Raw genomic sequence first — 13,221 nt, forward strand, 5'->3', positions numbered from 1 at the left:
ACCAAGGAGGGGAAAGATTTGTACTCTGAAAATGACAAAACATTGCTAAAGAAATTCAAGAAGACATAAATAAGTGGGAAGATATCTTATGTTCATAGATTGTGGTTACTTTTGCAGGAAAGACTTTTCTTCTCTGAAGACATAAAACGATTGTCTCTCATAATTATTCCAACATTTCATAGGCTCTTTTTTTCCACCTAGGTTTTTTAAATGTCTGGAATTTATATTTGTGTATATTGTGAGGTAGCAATCTCCCCTCTAGGAAATGTTTATGACCAGTGGCTCCAGCAGCATGTAGTGAACACCCTATCTTTTTCCATTTAATGGGGACTCTCTCCTATCAAGTTATCACATATGTGGGCCAGGTGCGTTGTCCCACGCCTGTAATCCCAGCACTCTGGGAAGCCAAGCAGGTGGATTTCTTGAGCTCATGAGTTCTAGACCAGCCTGATAAAGAGTGAGACTGTCTCTAAAAAATAGCCAGGCACTGTTGTGGGCACTTGTAGTCCCAGCTACCTTGGAGGCTGAAGCAAAAGGATTACTTGAGCCCAAGAGTTTGAGGTTGCTGTGAACTATGACTTCACGGCACTCTACCGACGGTGATAAAGTAAGAGTCTCTCTCTCTCAACAAAAAAGGTGTCTCATATGTAATGGGATCTCTGGTCTATTAATTCTGTTGGCCTAGTTGTCATACAAGTGAAATGTCTTAATTGTTACAGCTTAATCAATAGAACTTGATATGCACATATCTGGTAAGCCATGTCCCTTCCCTTTCCATTCACTTTCATCTAAATTGTCTTGGATATTCTAAAGGGCCCTGTGTCCCTCAATATGCATTTTAGTGGAAGCTTTTATTGTTCCACAAAAACCAGTGGTAGATGATTTGATCAGGATCACATTGGAGAGAACGGTTAAGTGGAAAGAACAGTCATCTTTAACACAGAGATTCTTCCATGAGCATGTTTTTATATCTGTTTTACTGAGGGCTAGTTGTCAATAACATTTCATCATTTTCTTAATTGAAATCTTGCGCACCTTTGTTAGTTCATTTGTATGAACCTGATTATTTTTCTTGCAGTTACACTTGGTACTCATCCTAAAATTGTTTCTTACTCCAAATGGTTGGTGCTGGTATATGGGAATACAATTGATTTTTGCTGAGCTGCCATTAGTGCTAAGAGTTTGTACTCGGGGTATTCAAATGAGGACACAGGAGGTCAAACTCCTACTCTTTGTGGATGACATGATTTATACTTGAAAACCCCAGGGTCTCAGCCACAAGGCTCCTTGAAGTGATCAAAAAATACAGTAACCTCTCGGGGATACAAAATCAATGTCCACAGATCAGTAGCCATCACATATGCCAACAACAGTCAAGCTGAGAAGCGAATCAAGGTCACAATACCCTTCACAGTAGCTTCAAAGAAATGGGAATACACCTAATAAAGGACACAAAGGGTCTCTGTGAAAAGAACACTGAAAAAAGAAGTAGGAAAAGACAGTAAGAAATGGAGGAACATATCATGCTCATGGCTGGGAAGAATCAACGTGGTTAAAATATCCATACTATCCAAAGTGATCTACAGATTTAATGTAATCCTCATCAAAACACCAATGTCATGCCTTGAAGAACCAGAAAAAAAATAGTACCTCATGTCATAGGAAACCAGAAAATCTGCAAATAGCCAACACAATTCTAAGAAATAAAATTAAACCTGGAGGCATCATGTTACCAGACTTCAGGGTATACTACTATGAGACTACAGTGACCAAAACAGCATGGTACTGACACAAAAATAGAGGTATAGATCTATGGAACAGAATAGAGAACTTAGAGTGAATCTAGCCACATATCCCCATCTGATCTTTGATAAACCAACAGAAGCATACACTGGGGAAAAGAATCCCTGTTTAATAAATGGTGCTAGGTGGGGCGACGCCTGTGGCTCAGTGAGTAGGGCGCTGGGCCCCGAATACCAAGGGTGGTGGACTCGAACCCAGCCCAGGCCAAACCGCAACAACAACAAAAATAAAATAGGCAGGCCTTGTGGCAGGCGCCTATAGTCCCAGCTACTCGGGAGGCTGAGGCAAGAGAATCGCCTAATCCCAAGAGCTGGAGGTTGCTGTGTGCTGTGACGCCATGGCACTCTACCAAGGGCGACAAAGTGAGACTCTGTCACTAAAACAAACAAACAAACAACAACAACAACAAATAACGATGCTGGGAGAAGTGGTTAGCTATGTGGTGTAGAAGACGGATACTGGACCCTCACCTCTCACCACTGACAAAAATTGAGTCTCACTGGATAAAAGATTTAAATTTAAGACATGAAACAATAAAAATTCCAGAAGAAAATGTGGAAAAACTCTTGACACTATTGACCTGGGAAAAGAATTTATGAAGAAGACCCCCTGGGCAATTGCAAGAACACCAAAAATAAAAATGGGACATAATCAAGCTAAAACCTTTTGCATGGCCAAGGGTACAACAACCAAAGCACAGGGACAGCCTTCAGAATGGGAGAAGATATTTGCATGCTATGAATCTGAAAAAGGACTGATAACTTCAATCTATAAATAACTCAAATTAATCCACAAGAAAAGAGCAAATAGTCCCATTTATACAGAAACTTCTGTGAAGGTGACAGATGAATGGCCGACAGGCACATGAAAACATGCTCATCATTCCTAATCGTCAGATCAATGAAAATCAAAACCACCCTGAGGTATCCCCTAACCCCAGTAAGAATAGTTCATATCACAAAATCCCAAAGCTGCAGGTGCTGGCATGAATGTGGAGAAAAAGGAACAACTTTCACACTGCTGGTGTGATTGCAAACCAATGCAGCCTCTGTGCAAAGAAGTATGGAGAATCCTCAGAGAGCTAAATATAGACTTCCCATTTGATCCTGCAGTTCCATTACCGGGTATCTACCCAGAAGAAAAAAAGTAATAATTTTATCATGAGGACATTTGCAATAGAAGGTTTATTTCAGCTCAATTCACAGTTGCCAACATGTGGAAACAACCCAAGGTGCCCATCAACACATGAATGAATTGATAAACTGTGGTGTATGTATACCATGGGATACTCTTCATCCACAAAAAAAGATGGAAACTGTCGATGTTTCATATTAACCTGGATGGAGCTGAAGCACATTCTTCTTGGTAAAGTACCACAGGAATGGAAAAGTATCCCGTGTACTCAATACTAATCTGAAACCAACAGAAAAGCAAATACACACCCACAGGAGAGGAAAACATAATTTAATTCAAGTGGGGGAGGGAGGATGAGGGATAAAGGAAAGGGGAGGACAGAGAGGAATGGGTAAGCTCTCACCTAATGTAACCTAATCATTTGTACCCTCATATTAGTCTAAGGAAAAAAAAAAAAAGAGTCGTAGACAATCTCATGTTTTCCTATACAGCAAACTCGTATATTATCTATATAGATATGATAGTTATGGTTTTTTGATTCTAATCATTGTACCTTTTAGAACTTTAATTTACCGTGCTGGCTAGAAACTCCACTGTTGACAACACTGAGTAGTCTTGTCCTGTACTTTATTTTTCTAGGGTGACCACTGCTGATGTAGAATGCTGCAGATTATTTTGTAGACACACCTTTTCAGTCTCTTCTACTCCTAGTTTGCTAAGAATTGTGTTCAGTTTGTGTGAGGTTTTTTTTTTGTTGTTGTTACATGAACAGGTACTGGGCTTTAGTAAATGACTTTACCCTTTCTATTAAAATGGTAACAACCTTGTTTCTCTCCGTTAATGTGGTGATTTACATTAACATTAACACTTTTTCTAACACTAAGGAATTTCTACCTCCTGTTCTGGTTTACTGTTAAATTTTTACCTACTTGTTCTGGTTTATTGTCATTTCCATGAATCATTTGATTAAGTATGCAATATTTAATTTAGGATTTTTATCAATGTTCATGGTTAACTTGAACTATAATATTGATTTCTCTTATCATATTCGTCTCATTTTGGAATCAAGATTATCCTCATGAAATGAATTTGGGAGTGCATGCTTTTACCGTGGTCTCCGGTAAAGTTTGTATGAGCATGGAAATATCTCTTCCTTGAATGTTTATTAGAAGTTTCCTCTTGTTCCTGGTGCTTTCTTTAAGGTAATATTTTGTTTTGAGAAAATGCTTTATATACATAACAGGATAACTTAAGCCAATTCCTAGTGATTAAATATTTCTACTCCCGATTTTATTTTTTTTACATTTTTTGCATTTTGTTAATTCCTTTTTCAAAATTTGAGAATATTAATAATTTGCTTTTCTACGTTTTAAGTCAATGTTATAACTTTTTAAAGCTGCAGACATAATTTCTTTTTGTTTTCTGCAACCGTTAATTTACATGTACTTTAAACAATTAATGCAAGAAAAATATGAAGTAAACAGTTCATGATACAAGGTATCTTAAAAAGCAAATGCGGGGATTGAATTCCCTTATGCCTCCAGGGTTTTACTTAATTTTTTTTTTTTTTTTTTTTTTTGCAGTTTTTGGCCCGGGCTGGGTTTGAACCCACCACCTCCTTTGAGCCACAGGCGCCGCCCTACTTAAAATATTTTTTTTTTCTGTTGGTGTTATTTCTATTTTATTCTACTGATAGACTCTCGTGAGTTAGAAACGTGGCTTTAGCAACTCTGTGAAAATCAGCAATTTCTTGAGAGTGTTGATAAGAGAGGGCGTCAGGTTTTCACAAGCAACTGGCTTTTCTGCTCAGCTTTCCTCCCCGCCTGAGGTAAGCAAGAGGGTACTGTCGTCTTCTCCATGTGACCTTTACCCCATATTTGTTGGGGTGGGTATCTTTAACCAAAACAAGCCCAAGCTCTGGGCTGCTGGGAATATTAGTGTGACGGGAGCAGTTTGGAAGTCTGTTTTCCTTCTGATCTTGAGGAACAGATTCTTCCTTCACAAAAGATGACTCAGGGGTCTGGATGTCAGGTGGAATGAACACATAAGGTGAACTCGGAAGAGCATGTACTGACAGGTCCCCAGAGCTTTGGGGAGTGAGCATTGGAACTCAGGGTCTTCTGGAATTGTGTCCTTTTTTTGTTGAGTGGGGCACTCCTTGATTAAGGGGATCTCTAATGTCTCTGAAATGCAAGAAGATTGTAGACTCTCAAAAGTTGAATGTGCAAATTTGGAGGTGCCAGCATTTCGACTTAAACGTCTTGCCGGGTCTCAGTGATGACGTTTCCTGTGGGCTAGGAACCAGCTTTCTGCTGTCGTGTCAAACTCAGGCGAAATCTGTCGAGTGTGAGTGATGAGAAGCTGTGGCGATCCATAGCGGTGTTTGGGGCCCTCCAGTGGTTGTTGCTGGAGTAGCAGCTGAGCTTTCTGGGAACGTCGTGGGTGTTCTTTTCTGGGAGGCATCAATAAGTGAATGAAGAGCAGCTAGCAACTACACGGTGTTGTTTGGCTTCTGGCTGGGAAATAGGCTCCAATTTAACCCATGCCCGCCCGACAAGGCCCAGGCCGCCGCTCCTCCAGACTTAATGTCTTTACAGAGTATAAGTCTAGTCAAGTTTTCTATTTCTTCTATAGTCAGTACAGGCCAGTTATGTTTGCCTTTTACAAGAACTGCCTTCTGAATGAGAACTCATTTATACTGCTGCGAACTTCTTTTTGGTATTCTCTTCTCTATTGTTTTATCACTAAACGCATTCCACTTTCTGATTTGTAGCATTTGTGTTCTCTCTCCCCCGCTTCCTTCCCAATATTGCCAGAGATTCAGATATTGGTTCCTTATTCAGTCTTTTCGGATACCAGCATTTGCTTTGGAGGATTTTGTTGATTTTCTCTACTTTATTTTTTTGAATACTACATTAATTTCTGTCCTAACTTTCTTCTTCCTCCTCCTCCTCCTCCTCTTCTTCTTCTTCTCTCTCTCTCTCTCACAGAGTGTCAGTTTGTCATCCTCAGTAGATTGCCATAGTGTCAGAGCTCACAGCAACCTTAAACTCCTGGACTCAAGGACTTCTCTTGCCTCAGCCTCCCCAGTACCTGGGATGACAGGGGCCTGCCACAATGCCCAGCTATTTTTAGAGATGAGGTCTCAAACTTGTTTAGGCAGGTCTCGAACCTGTGAACTCAGGCAATCCACCCGCCTCTGCCTCCCAGAGTGCTAGGATTACAGGCTTAAGCCACCATGCCCAGCCCTAACTTTCTTTTCTCCTTCTATTTTCTTTGTTTCCTTCTGTTCTTTTTTCAAATGTGGATATAACTCCATTACAGCTGCACATAGCAGTGGTCTTTAAGGACAGTGCCAAGCAAATTCTCTCTTCAGTGGGAGGACTCCAGGTGGTACAATTAGTATGGAAAGAGAAATTGCTGGAAGTTTGACTCAGAGCCTATAATGAGAAGAATTGGAGGCCCAGGGACAAGAGGACTGGAAGACATGAGCGGTTAGAAGTATGAGAGTGAGCATTCAGTGTGAAGGTTTTTATTTCACGAGTTCACACCCAACAGAGACTATCCACTATACCAGAGGCACTGAACTACCAAGTGGACAGAAGGACTCTGTCAGCTGATGTCACCTAGCCTCTCTTAAATGCTGCCTTATTTCTGCCATAAAGAGAACATACACAAAATGGCAGGGACAGAGAATATACCTGGGTCTAGCAGGATGAGCCCATGAACAGATCTAGTTATGTTACTGTTCAATGTCCAGTTCAAACTTGCAGTGACAGAAACCATTATTGTGCACTGTATATGGGAGTACATTGAACAGATTCAGAGTCCTCCCTGTGGAGTGGCTGATGATTCTTTTGAGAGAAATAGAAACATTTTCCACATCTTTCCTTGTCTTCAGGGCTTCAGCCATCACCTTTATCTAAGATCTTACAGAGTGCTTGACCCACTGTCATTGTATTTCCACAAAGTTTCCTAGCAGACATGGAGACTGAATTTACAGCAATGGCATGTGGCAGTAAGCCTATGAATGTGGGATTCAATGGTTGTATGAGATTCTGCCTCACCCAGAAGCCACCTGCCTAATGGAGCATTGGAGCAGACTGGTGAAGGCCCAGCTAAAGTCCTGTTTGGAGGCAAAATTTTTGTAGCATTGGGAATCATCCTCTAGTATTCAGTCAGTGCACATATTGAGTAACGGAGTTTTGGATGGCTCTATGTCCTCACCATGAACAAAATCAGGTCACCTCCTGGTGTGAGTTGGCATGACCCAGCTTCCCCAGCACTCCATTTGACCCAGCTGAGGAAATGTGTGGACCTGTACCCAAGAACAATGGTTTCTGCAGGATTAGACTCTCTGGTCTCCAAAGAAGCATCATTTTTATTGAGAACAGCACAAGAGTCTCATTGAATTAAAAGCTACAGATTCCACCTGAGTGCTTATTATCTTCTCTGTGCCTGACACAGAGAAGAGTCACCATTCTGTCCAAGGTAGTTGAGTCTGGCCATCGGGAGAAGCAAGGATGCTATTACATATAAGAATCAGGGAAAAATATGTTCGGAAACAGAGTGATCTGTTGAGTGCTTCTAGTACTCCCCTGGCCAGGATTTTCAGTAAAGTACAAGGGAGCAACCCAAGCCAGGGAAGGTAAGGCGGCCAAGGGATGAGGGTACAGATAATGTCACCTGTAATCCATTAAGATCACCATACTTAGAGGTCCAAGGTGCAATGAATCTAGACTAAAAGGTGAAAGAAGCAGTTGGGTACTTCTTTGGCTACAAGACTAGCTACAGAAGTCTAGTCCAGGCTAGAATTTTTCTAGTAATCATCTTCTTCTCAGTTTTCTCTCTGTAACACAGGCCTAGTGGATCCTGGAGAAGCTACTCTTCAATGCATGTATACAAGAGGACCCAGACAGTGCACATGGTAGATGGTGATAGACACAGGGACATGCTTACTGGATCCCCAGTCAAGGGAGGACTTGTTGCCCCACCTGCTGTCAAAGATATCAGAAGGTAGCCTTCGGCTGTCACTATTTTCAGAGATAACTTTTGCTGCAGAGATTCCTTGCCCAAGGCCATGCCCTCCTTTTAGTGTCCTGAATCAGGTGACCGATGGTGACAGGTGCCCACCCGTTTTGTCCCAATGCTGGACAACTTTCTTTGAGCACTTTTTTTAGGTCCACAACTCCCCGTGGTGCTGCTGAAAGCTGTCACTAGGTCTGCATTTGCGGACTGACTTTTCCTTCAGTGCCATCCCTCTTTCTTTCTTTCTTTCTTTCTTTCTTTCTTTCTTTCTTTCTTTCTTTCTTTCTTTCTTTCTTTCTTTCTTTCTTTCTTTCTTTCTTTCTTTCTCTCTCTCTCTCTCTCTCTCTCTCTCTCTCTCTCTCTCTCTCTCTCTCTCTCTCTCTTTCCTTCCTTCCTTCCTTCCTTCCTTCCTTCCTTCCTTCCTTCCTTCCTTCCTTCCTTCCTTTCTTCCTTCTTTCTTTTTTTCTTTCTTTCTTCCTTCTTTTTTTGTTGAGATAGTCTTACTTTGTCACCCTGGGTAGAGTGCCGTAGGGTCATAGCTCACAGCAACCTCAAACTCTTGGGCTCAAGTGATTCTCTTGCCTCAGTCTCATGGGTAGCTGGGACTACAGCTTCTTGCCATAATGCCTGGCTGTTTATTTATTTATTTATTTTAGAGACAGAGTCTCACTTTATCACCCTTGGTAGAGTGCCGTGGCATCACAGCTCACAGCAACATCCAGCTCTTGGGCTTAGACAATTCTCTTATCTCAGCCTCCCAAGTAGCTGGGACTGCAGGCACCCACCACAACGCCCGACTATTTTTTGTTGCAGTTCGGCCGGGGCCGGGTTTGAACCTGTCACCCTCGGTATATGGGGCCAGTGCCCTACTCACTGAGCCACAGGTGCCACCCCGCCATGCCACTATCTTCTTCTCCTTTCATAGATGTCAACCCCAGGGAACTCCCTAGTAAACATCCAACCTACTGAACTCCACCTCACAGACTGCTCCCTTGAGACATACTTGGAACACTCTCCAACTTTCTTGAATTAGGGCTTGCGTAATTGGCTGCTTTGATTCTTGCTATATCATTGGCATCTAGAACAGTACCTGTGGACATGTGGAACCTTAATAATTATTGGTTGAATGGGAAAAATAAAATGGTTTAACAACGTGGTAGCACAGTTTCTCGGTTCTTAAAAAGCTAAACTCGCACCTACCATGCTTTCTGGCCAATCCACTCCAAGGGAAAGGAAAGCAGATGTCTTCCCAAAGACTTGCACATGAATTTCTGTAAGAGCCTTACTTGTGATTGCCCACACCCTCAAGAACTAAAATATCCATCATTTGGGTGACTGGAAAAGCAATTCTGGTGTATACTACTCAGCAATAAAAAGAAGCAACAAACAAAACCAAACAAACAAAAAAAAAACACATCTACACTGAACAACATGGGAAATCTCAAAATAATTATGCTTAATAAAAGAATCTGGAAGGAAAAAGGTACATACTGTATGATTCCACCTATATAAAGCTCTAGAGCATGCAAACTGATTTATAGCAACAGACAGCATATCTGTGATCATCTGGAGATTGCAGATAGTGAGAAGGGTGATGGACAGTGTGGTGGCTCAAGCAATTCTTGGGGGTTGTCTAAGTATAAGATCATATCATCAGCAAGGAAGGAGAGTTTGACCTCCTCTGTACCCATCTGAATACCACTGATATCCTTCTCTTGCCTGAATGCATTAGCTAGTGTCCAGCACTCTGTTGAATAGCAGTGCACATCCATATCGGTTCTAGTTCAAAGTGGAAAAAACTAAAAGTAAACTTTCCATTTTTTCCTGCAATTCCATCACTACATATCTACCCAGAAGAAAATAAATCATTTTATCACACACTCATCTGCACAAGAGTGTTCATCGCAGCTCAATTCACAATCACCAAAACATGGAATCAACCCAACTGCCCATCAACTCATGAATGGATTAATAAACTGTGGTTTTGTGAACCAGAGTGAAGGGTAAATGAGCCAGAGTGGGAATGGTGGGGAATTGGGAAAATAAATCACACAAGCGACACAGATTACACAAAAGACAAAGAGATGGGATTGGGAAGTCTGACATAGGGAATGACTGCAAACAGCACTGAACTGTGTGAACAACTTTATTTATATAGTACCTAAACAAGGCTGCTTATATTAACAGTGTTGCAAATCAGAGAGGAAAGCTTCCAGGGAGAAGTAACTGGATGAGTAAAAGGAATTTTATCATAAACAACATTCTTTTGTTATTAAATCATAGATGTGTACATTAATGCAATTATGGGGTATAATGTGCTGGTTTTATATACAATTTGAAATACTTTTATCAAGCTGGTTAACATAGCTTTCACTCCATTTTCTTAGTTAACGTGTTAAGACATTTATATTCTTCACTTAGTAGATTTAACATGTCCCCCTGTAAAATGCACCATAGGTGTGGTGTCACCAATTACCCTCCCTCCACCCATCCTCCCCCTTTCCCTCTCCTCCCCTCCCCTCCTCTTTCTCCTTCATCTTGGGATGTAGTTGGGTTATAGCCTTCATATGGAAATGTGGGTGCTTATAAATTGGTTTCATAGTAGGGCTGAGTACATTGGATACTTTTTATTTCATTCTTGAGATACTTTGCTAAGAAGAATATGTTCTAGCTTCATCCATGTAAACATAAAAGTGGTAAAGTCGGGCGGCGCCTGTGGCTCAGTGAGTAGGGCGCCGGCCCCATATGCCGAGGGTGGCGGGTTCAAACCCAGCCCCCGCCAAACTGCAACAAAAATAAAATAGCCGGGCGTTGTGGCGGGCGCCTGTAGTCCAGCTACTCGGGAGGCTGAGGCAAGAGAATCGCGTAAGCCCAAGAGTTAGAGGTTGCTGTGAGCCGTGTGATGCCACAGCACTCTACCCGAGGGCGGTACAGTGAGACTCTGTCTCTACAAAAAAAAAAAAAAAAGAGGTAATGTCTCCATCTTTCTTTAAGGCTGCATAATATTCCATGGTGTACATATACCACAATTCGTTAATCCATTCATGGGTTGAAGGGCACTTGGACTTCTTCCATGACTTAGCAATTATGAACTGGGCTGCAAAATTTCTGGTGCAAATATCTTTGTTATAAAGTGATTTTGGGTCTTCTGGATATAAACCTAGTAGAGGAATTGCAGGATACAATGGCAGGTCTATTTTTAGATCCCTAAGTGATCTCCAAACATCTTTCCAAAAGGAACATATTAATTTGAATTCCCATCAGCAGTGCAGAAGTGTTCCCTTTTCTCCACATCCATGCCAACATCTCTGGTTTGGGGATTTTGTGATGTGGACTAATCTTACTGAAGTTAGATGATATCTCAAAGTAGTTTTGATTTGCATTTCTCTGATGATTAAGGATGATGAACATTTTTTCATGTGTCTGTAGGCCGTGTGCATGTCTTCTTCAGAGAAGTTTCTATTCAAATCCCTTGCCCACACTGAGATGGAATCACTTGTTCTTTTCTTGCTAATATGTTTGATTTCTCTGTGGATTCTGGTTATTAAACCTTTGTCAGAGACATAACCTGCAAATATCCCTCCCATTCTGGGGGCTGTCTGCTTGCTTTACATACTGTGTTGTTGGCTGTGCAGAAGCTTTTTAGTTTGATCAGATCCGAGTAATGTATTTTTGGTGTTACTTCAATTACCCAAGGGGTCCTCCTCATAAAATATTCTTCCAGCCGGTTTCTTCAAGGGTTTTCCCTGCACTTTCTTCCAGTATTTTTATTTATTTATTTATTTATTTATTTATTTTTGTAGAGACAGAGTCTCACTGTACCGCCCTCGGGTAGAGTGCCATGGCGTCACACGGCTCACAGCAACCTCTAACTCTTGGGCTTACGCGATTCTCTTGCCTCAGCCTCTGAGCAGCTGGGACTACAGGCGCCCACCACAAGGCCCAGCTATTTTTTGGTTGCAGTTCGGCGGGGCCGGGTTTGAACCCGCCACCCTCAGTATATGGGGCCGGCACCTTACCGACTGAGCCACAGGCGCCCCCTATTTATTTATTTATTGAGACAGGGTCTCACTTTGTCACCCTCAGTAGAGTGCCGTGGTGTCACATTGCTCACAGCAACCTCTAACTCCTGGGCTTAGGCGATTCTCTTGCTTCAGCCTCCCAAGTAGCTGGGACTATAGACAACCGCCACAACGCCTGGCTATTTTTTCGGTTCAGTTTGGATGGGGCCGGGTTTGAAACTGCCACCGTATATGGGGCTGGTGCCCTACCCATTGAGGCACAGATGTTGCCCTATAGTATTTTTATAGTTTCATGTCTTAAGTTTAAGTCTTTTATACATAAGAGTCTATCTTTGTTAATGGTGAAAGGTGTGGGTCCAGTTTCAGTATTCTACAGGTCGCCAGCCAGTTCACCCAGCCCCATTTGTTAAATAGGGAGTCTTTTCCCCCACTGAATGTTCTTCATTGGCTTAGCAAAGATCAAATGACGATAAGTAGCTGGGTTCATCTCTTGTTTCTCTATTCTGTTCTATACATCTACCTCTCTGTTTCTGTGTCAGTACCATGCTGTTTTGATCACTAACGATTTATAGTATAGTCTGAAGTCTGGTAGCACGATTCCTCCTGATTTGTTTTTATTTCTGAGTAATGTCTTGGCTAATCAAGGTTTTTTCTGATTCCATATAAAACAAAGTATTATTTTTTTTGAGGTCTTTAAAGTACGACAGTGATGTTTTAATAGGGATTACATTTAAATTGTATATTGCTTTGGGTAGTATGGACAGTTTAACAATGTTGATTCTTCCTAGCCATGAGCATGGTGTGTTTTTCCATTTGTTGACATCTTCAGCTATTTCTTTTCTCAAAGTTTCATAGTTCTCTTTATAGAGATCTTTCATGTCCTTTCTTAGGGAAACTGCCAAATATTTCATCTTTGGCACTACTGTAAAAAGAATAGAGTCCTTGACTGTTTTCTCAGCTTGACTATTGCTGGTATATATAAAAACTACAGATTTGTGAGTATTGATTTTGTAACCTGAGATGCTGCTGTATTCCTTGATCACTTCTAAGAGTTTTGTAGTTGAATCCCTGGGGTTCTCCAGACATACAATCATATCATCTGTGAAGAGTGAAAGTTTGATCTCCTCTGTTCCTATTTGGATACCCTTGATCACCTTTTCTTGCCTGACTGTGATGGTTAAGACTTCTATTACAATGTTGGCAGCGCCTGTGGCTCAGTGAGCAGGGCGCTGGC

The 13,221-nt window shown here is 41.5% G+C and overlaps 1 pseudogene; it reads right to left on the bottom strand.

The window, feature by feature from the left end:
- Nucleotides 1-4,720: 4,720 nt before the first annotated feature.
- On the bottom strand, nucleotides 4,721-5,400 carry LOC128576946 (RAD9, HUS1, RAD1-interacting nuclear orphan protein 1-like; annotated as a pseudogene).
- Nucleotides 5,401-13,221: the final 7,821 nt, after the last annotated feature.

Source organism: Nycticebus coucang, chromosome X, assembly GCF_027406575.1.
Source record: "Nycticebus coucang isolate mNycCou1 chromosome X, mNycCou1.pri, whole genome shotgun sequence".
Taxonomy (NCBI): domain Eukaryota; kingdom Metazoa; phylum Chordata; class Mammalia; order Primates; family Lorisidae; genus Nycticebus; species Nycticebus coucang.